This window comes from Amblyraja radiata, chromosome 1 (genome assembly GCF_010909765.2).
Source record: "Amblyraja radiata isolate CabotCenter1 chromosome 1, sAmbRad1.1.pri, whole genome shotgun sequence".
Lineage (NCBI taxonomy): Eukaryota > Metazoa > Chordata > Chondrichthyes > Rajiformes > Rajidae > Amblyraja > Amblyraja radiata.
Genome location: NC_045956.1, coordinates 109,292,509 through 109,299,956, shown reverse-complemented (window position 1 = coordinate 109,299,956; position 7,448 = coordinate 109,292,509). Strand labels below are relative to the sequence as shown.

Genomic DNA, 7,448 nt, shown 5'->3' with positions numbered 1-7,448 from the left:
CTCCGTCGAGGTAAGTGACTGGAAACAGTTCACCCCTACTCCCCCCCTACCACCCTCCACATAAAAACATAGAGAAACATTCGCACATACATTTAGACATACTAAAAAAACATAAAAGTCGAAATGATTGACACGCTGCTGGCGAGGCTGCCGCTCGCAGCGCCACCCGATGATGCGGCGCCACCCAATGACTTTTGATACAAAATGACGAATAATGTCCATGGAAAATTGCTCTGTTCCGAATTAGTCAATGCCCACTCCTACGGTGGATGACAGAACATCCACTGTAGCATTCTCCATTAACGTGCTGCATTCAATATCTGGAAATATTCATGTAGGAAAATAATTATCTATAAATGTAAAATTAAGACCAGGGAATTTGACAGTGAGTAAGCATTATTTAGTAATGAATAAAAACTTGCATAGATCTCATATAATGAAAATCTTATTTTAAAGCTTTTGATTGTAGGATAAATCCATAAATACCTGAAATTTATACCTATTGAAGATTTTTCTCTTAACTCCATTGGGAAGAAGAGGATGTAACCAGCACAGCCTATAATGGTACATTGAATGGGAGTCACAAGGAAGTACAGATGCTGGAATCTTAAGCAAAACACAAAGTGCAGGAGTAACTCAGTGGATCAGGCATTATCTGTGGATGACATAGATAGGCAATGTTTTGGTTCAGGACCCTTCTTCGGAGTATGAAGATGGATCCCAACCCAAAAATGTTGCCTATCCATGTCCTCCACAGATGCTGCCTGACCCGCTGCGTATTTCTGTATTTTGCTCAGGGTACATTAAATCGCGATGACTATTTTTGAATTTCATCTGCAAACCTGTATGAAAATTGTTGTCAATTTCAAATTGGAGAACACTGATAACAATATTCAGCTTTTCGATGCTAAACACAGATATTAGAAGACGGAATTACTTTGTTGCCCCTAACATATTGGTAAATGTAAACAAGAATAGTCACATCTCTGAAGTAACATCAGATTTTTCCACTTGATTTTGGAGCTGAAATTCATCTTATGATTTATTTTATCTTTTCATCCCATCCTCTTGGCCCTGTGGACAGAGACACTCTGGTAGCGAGTAGAAGCAGCCGATATTTGTGTGACTATCAATGTCAACAGACTTTTCACCAGTTGTTTCCTCACTTAATTTGGAAATTTGTTACGTTCAAACAGGGCTCACTATGAGTTCCTTCCCTTCCCTTCAAAATGCTAACCCCACTTGCGATAGCTCTACTTATTCACTGATTGTCTGACTCAAAATCGAAACAATTCAGATCAGTATGGATCAACATCCACTAGAAAAAAATGATATGGATCCATTTTAATGGAATGAAAACGAAACCGACTGGAGCATGATGTGATTATATGATCAAGTTCTGATGTATTCCCCTAGGTGAAGTTGAAATTCATCTGACAAACTTTGTGAAGGAAGCATGTTAAAAATAGCATTAAACAGTTTTTTCTTAAAACGTCATTTATTTTTGATAGATGCATTTTGTTGTCTAAATCTACTGTTGTGATAAGCCAGCTTTCAATTTTTTTTTTCCTTCAGTGAACATTTTTTGACTCATCAACTGCTTTCGAGCTCCATTGACCAGATGGCTATGCTGAGTTCATTCAACTCTTCCAGGAAGACATTAGCATTTGACATATAGATTCATCACAGACCACCATTAAAGGTACAGAATTCCTTTTAAAGTGAAACCAAGTTTTCAGTTGGAATATTGTGCTGTCTTTAAAGGACCTCGGGCCACATTACACACTGCAGACATGAATAGAAACATAGAAACATAGAAATTAGGTGCAGGAGTAGGCCATTCGGCCCTTCGAGCCTGCACCGCCATTCAATATGATCATGGCTGATCATCCAACTCAGTATCCCGTACCTGCCTTCTCTCCATACCCTCTGATCCCCTTAGCCACAAGGGCCACATCTAACTCCCTCTTAAATATAGCCAATGAACTGGCCTCGACTACCCTCTGTGGCAGAGAGTTCCAGAGATTCACCACTCTCTGTGTGAAAAAAGTTCTTCTCATCTCGGTTTTAAAGGAGTTCCCCCTTATCCTTAAGCTGTGACCCTTTGTCCTGGACTTCCCCAACATCGGGAGCAATCTTCCTGCATCTAGCCTGTCCAACCCCTTAAGAATTTTATAAGTTTCTATAAGATCCCCTCTCAATCTCCTAAATTCTAGAGAGTATAAACCAAGTCTATCCAGTCTTTCTTCATAAGACAGTCCTGACATCCCAGGAATCAGTCTGGTGAACCTTCTCTGCACTCCCTCTAGGGCAATAATGTCCTTCCTCAGATTTGGAGACCAAAACTGTACGCAATACTCCAGGTGTGGTCTCACCAAGACCCTGTACAACTGTAATAGTCTGCTTTCCTGTTTTTGCCACCAAAATGGATAACCTCACATTTATCCACATTATACTGCATCTGCCAAACATTTGCCCACTCACCCAGCCTATCCAAGTCACCTTGCAGTCTCCTAGCATCCTCCTCACAGCTAACACTGCCTCCCAGCTTAGTGTCATCCGCAAACTTGGAGATATTGCCTTCAATTCCCTCATCCAGAACATTAATATATATTGTAAATAGCTGGGGTCCCAGCACTGAGCCTTGCGGTACCCCACTAGTCACTGCCTGCCATTGTGAAAAGGACCTGTTTACTCCTACTCTTTGCTTCCTGTTTGCCAACCAGTTCTCTATCCACATCAATACTGAACCCCCAATGCCATGTGCTTTAAGTTTGTATACTAATCTCTTATGTGGGACCTTGTCGAAAGCCTTCTGGAAGTCCAGATACACCACATCCACTGGTTCTCCCCTATCCACGCTACTAGTTAGATCCTCGAAAAATTCTATAAGATTCGTCAGACATGATTTACCTTTTGTAAATCCATGCTGACTTTGTCCAATGATTTCACCACTTTCCAAATGTGCTGCTATCCCATCTTTAATAACTGACTCATAGTAGTTTCCCCACTACCGATGTTAGACTAACTGGTCTGTAATTCCCCGTTTTCTCTCTCCCTCCCTTCTTAAAAAGTGGGAGGGAGAGAAACTCTGCTGCTTTCTCTCTTGAGCATGATACAATGTTGTAGTGGAGTGGTTGTGGCACACAACTGGTGAACACTGCCACATTAATCACAGTACAATTTGTAGCCCACAGTTTCCAATTATCTTTGTAAGACAACAGAGACCCTGGAACAGTACAGTACAATAACAGACACTTTGACCTCCAATATTTGTGGCAGACAATGATGCCAAGATCAACTCTTATCTGCATGCACATAATCCATATTCTTCCATTCCCTGCAAATCCATGCGTCCATCCAAAATTCTTTTAAATATCTCTGTTGTATCTGCCTCAACCACCATTCCCGGCAGCACATCCCAGGCATCCATCACCCATTGTGTAAAACAAGTTCCTGCACATCTCCTTTAAGCATTGCCCCTTTAAAGCTATGTCCTCTAGTCTTTGACATTTCCACCCCGGGAAAAGGTTATGACTGTCTACCCTATCTATGCCTCTCATCATTTTATAAATTTTTATTAGGTCTCCCTGCAACTACACCATTCCAGAGAAAATAATTAATGTGCGTCCAGACATTTTCTGTAGCTAATAACCCCGTAAACCAGGCGTTGTTCTGGTAAACCTCTGCATCCTTTCCAAAGCCTCCATATCCTTCCTGTATATGAGGCATCCAAATTGTCTGCACTACACCAAAGGTTGCATTACGACTTCCTTACTCTTAGGCTCAATGTTTCAACCTATGAAGGCAGGCATATAATAAGTCTTCTTTATCACATTACCTATTTGTGTTGCCACATACACGGAGTTATGGACTTAGACCTCATGAGTCATGCCATTAATTGCATATTTCCCCCTAACACCCCTAACAGTCGCCGACCTGTAGGGTGGTGGCGCGGACCTGTAGGGGGTATGGCTGCCTAGCCTGCAGCTGTCTGTTTTTCATTTCTTTTTTCTTATTTTTAGTTAGTTTAGTGTTTTGTTTTTAAGGAGTTTTAGCTTTTTTATGTGTGGGGGAGGGGGGGGGAGGGGAAACTAATTTTCAGGGTCCCTACCTGTTCGGAGATGCAGCTTTTCTCCGGGCTGCACTTTCGACCCGTCCTCGCGGCCTACCAGCGGGCCTGGAGCGACATTTCCTGAGGGGACCGCCCGGAGCCTCGGCATCGGCATCGGCATCGGCAGCGGCGGCGGCTGCGGAGCTGCGGGTCCGAGGAGCGAGGGGACCGCCCGGAGCCTCGGCATCGGCGGCGGCGGCACAGGCATCGGCGGCGGCGGAGCTGCGGGTGTGAGGACGGCGGTGCAGCGCTGGAGCGCCATTGCGGGGCGGGCGGTGCCTTGCCTGGGTCGCCGCGCTGGAACTCCGGTGAGCTGGGACCGGCATTAAAAACATCGCGGAGCTGCGGGCGGCGGCGCCGAACTTTCCATCGGGAGCCTGGGATCTCGCGACGAGATCGCCAGTTGAGCTCCATTCGGCACGGCCTGGTCGGCTTCGGAAGCCACGGTCTCGAGTAGGGAGGCGGCCGTTCCAGGGTTCCCATGCCGCTGAGAGGACTCTCCCGACGCCGGAACATCATCACCCGGCGAGGACGGCCTGGAACATCGGGCCTCCGTAGAGGCAACTGTGGAGGCCTCAATAGGCCCGACTATGGGTGGACATTGGGGATGGGACTGGACTTTGTGCCTTCCCTCATAATGGGAACCATTGTGGGGGGATGTTTTTATGTTAAAGCTATTTATTATTGTTATGTTTGTATTCTTTCTTATGTGCTGCATTGGCAAAAGGAATTTCACTACATCTAGGTGTATGTGACAATACATCAACCTTTGAACCTTTGAACCTTTGAACATTCGACCTCCTAAAGTGCAACACCTCATACTTGCTCAGATTAAACTTAAAAATAAGCTTTATTCCTTTCACTTATACAAAATCTGACTATAACGTTGAAAATCTTCAAGAAATTATTTTATCGATGAAGAATAGTCAGACTGGCCAAGGATAAACACAGAGTGAGAGAAAGAAAGAGTGAGTGAGTGAGGGTGAGAGAGCGAGTGAGGGTGAGAGCATGAGAACAAAGAGAAAGAGAGAGAGAGAGAGAGAGAGAGAGAGAGAGAGAGAGAGAGAGAGAGAGAGAGAGAGAGAGAGAGAGAGAGAGAGAGAGAGAGAGAGAGAGAGAGAGAGCAGTAAAGGTCATAAGGTCAGGAGATCATAAGTGATAGGAGCAGAATTAGGCCATTTGGCCCATCAAGTATACTCTGCCAATCAATCATGGCTGATCTATCCCTCCCTCCTAACCCCATTCTCCTGCCTTCTCCCCATAACTCCTGACACCCGTGCTAATCAAGAATCTATCTATCTCTGCCTTTAAAATATCCATTGACTTGGCCTCCACAGCCTTGTGTGGCAAAGAATCCCATAGTTTCACCACCCTCTGACTAATTAAATTGTCCCTCATCTCCTTCCCAAAGGAACGTCCTTTAATTCCGAGGCTCTGACCTCTAGTCCTCTCCACATCCACTCTATTCAAGCCAAGCCTTCCCATTGTAATAAACATTGAGAATCCCAAGTAAAGCCACTGCTGAATGCTGTAACTCTCCATCATTAGATGATGGAGAGTTGCAGCATTCAACTCTCATTCGAATGAGAGTTGAATGCTCCCATCCCATTCCGAATCTGACCTTTCTGTCCTGGGTCTCCTCCATTGTCAGAGTGAGGCCCAACGCAAATTGGAGGAACAGCACCTCATATTTCGCTTAGGTAGCTTACACCCTAGCGGTATGAACATTGACTTCTCTAATTACATATAGTCCTTTTTATATTACATATAGTATTTGATCCGTGCTTGCTCAGTTTGCTCAATTTGCTCAGTGGCTTCTAATTACATATAGTCTAATTACATATAGTCCTTGCTTTCTCCCTCCTTCCCCTCCTCCTTCCCAGCTCTCCCACAAGCCCAGTGTCTCTGCCTCTTCCTTTCTTTCCCCACCCCCCACCCCCCCCCCCCCCCCCACCCCCGATATCAGTGTGAAGCAGGGTCTCGACCCGAAGCGTCACCTATTCCTTCTCTCCATAGATGTTGCCTCACCCGCTGAGTTCCTCCAGCATTTTTGTCTACCTTCGATTTTTCCATCATCTGCAGTTCTTTCTTAAACACTCCTGTTATTTAATTGTTGGTTTAAATGCATTTTATTGTTTTAACTGCTTTCCCAATGTTTACATTGTTTAAAAAATATTTTTACATGTCAAAATGCCTTCATTGCAATTATATTTTAAAAATAATTTTGTATGTTTCTGAAAATGTTGAGAATGCCATAAATATTCTCAAACATTCAATCACTATAACAGTTTTGATAGTCTTTCACCCTGGTTTCAGGGCTTAACATCCTTTCACAGGTCCTCACAGACAGAGCCTGCCACACGACACTGCGCAGAGCCTCATTGATCAGTGGCAACATCTTACACATACAAAGCTGCATCCCAAATAAAAGTACGTTTCAAGGTCTGCAAACTGGTGAGCTCAAGTGATTTGCTGGAGAGTTCAAGATCCGAGCCAACGGGGAAGGGGAACGGGGAACGGGGAAGGATTAGTGATGGGGATTGAAACTACGATCAAAGAGGCACATTTTTAAGGGACGTTTGAAGCTGAGAGAGAGAGAAAGAGGGAGAGAATCCTGAGGCTGTTAATAGTTTACTGTGTCACATGGGCTTCAATGTCACAAAACCCTTCTGTAAAACAACACATTGCAAATCTGGATCACCAGCAATCAGCCTTCAGTCAAAATAAACCAACAGAATACATTAAGCTGTAAGATTTATGGCCAAAGTCATTCCATGCTGCATGTTTCACTGCTCCAGATTAAAGATTGTTTCCCAATTTGCTCAAATATTATTCATTCCCTTGCCGCCGGTTTGCAATGCCTAAGCTTGACATGGTTACTTTTAAGTCGTCACTGAGAGCATAGAGAATTAATCTTATATCATCCCCAAACTTTTTTTAAAATGTGGTTTCTCCAGCAGGATGCAGACTACTTAGAAGTAATCAAAACCAGTGTGCGTCAGATGCCGTAAAAAATATTCATAAGCATTAATGGTAATCAGATTGTCTGGGAAAATAAACTACTGCTCTGTTCTTAGAAACCCTTGCAGCTGATGATTGGGGTTGACAAGTATTTGTGTTAAATCACCTATCTGATGGTATTGTGAAATAGAAACATTTTTTTTCTAATTGATAGCTGATGTTACAGGGATTTTAAACCCACACAAGGGAAATGGAGACAAACAGATTTTTAGCTGACTTTAGTTTAGTTTAGAGACACAGCGCGGAAACAGGCCCTTCAGCCCACTGGGTCCGCACCGACCAGCGATTCCCACACATTCACACTATGCTACAC

General features: G+C 43.9%; 1 long non-coding RNA gene across 1 annotated transcript; it reads left to right on the top strand.

Annotated features, from left to right (window-relative positions):
- The first annotated feature begins 1,582 nt into the window (after positions 1-1,582).
- LOC116977943 lies at positions 1,583-6,559 on the top strand. Its single transcript, XR_004413338.1, has 2 exons — positions 1,583-1,702; positions 6,431-6,559. It is a non-coding gene; the product is annotated as an uncharacterized LOC116977943 (long non-coding RNA).
- Positions 6,560-7,448: the final 889 nt, after the last annotated feature.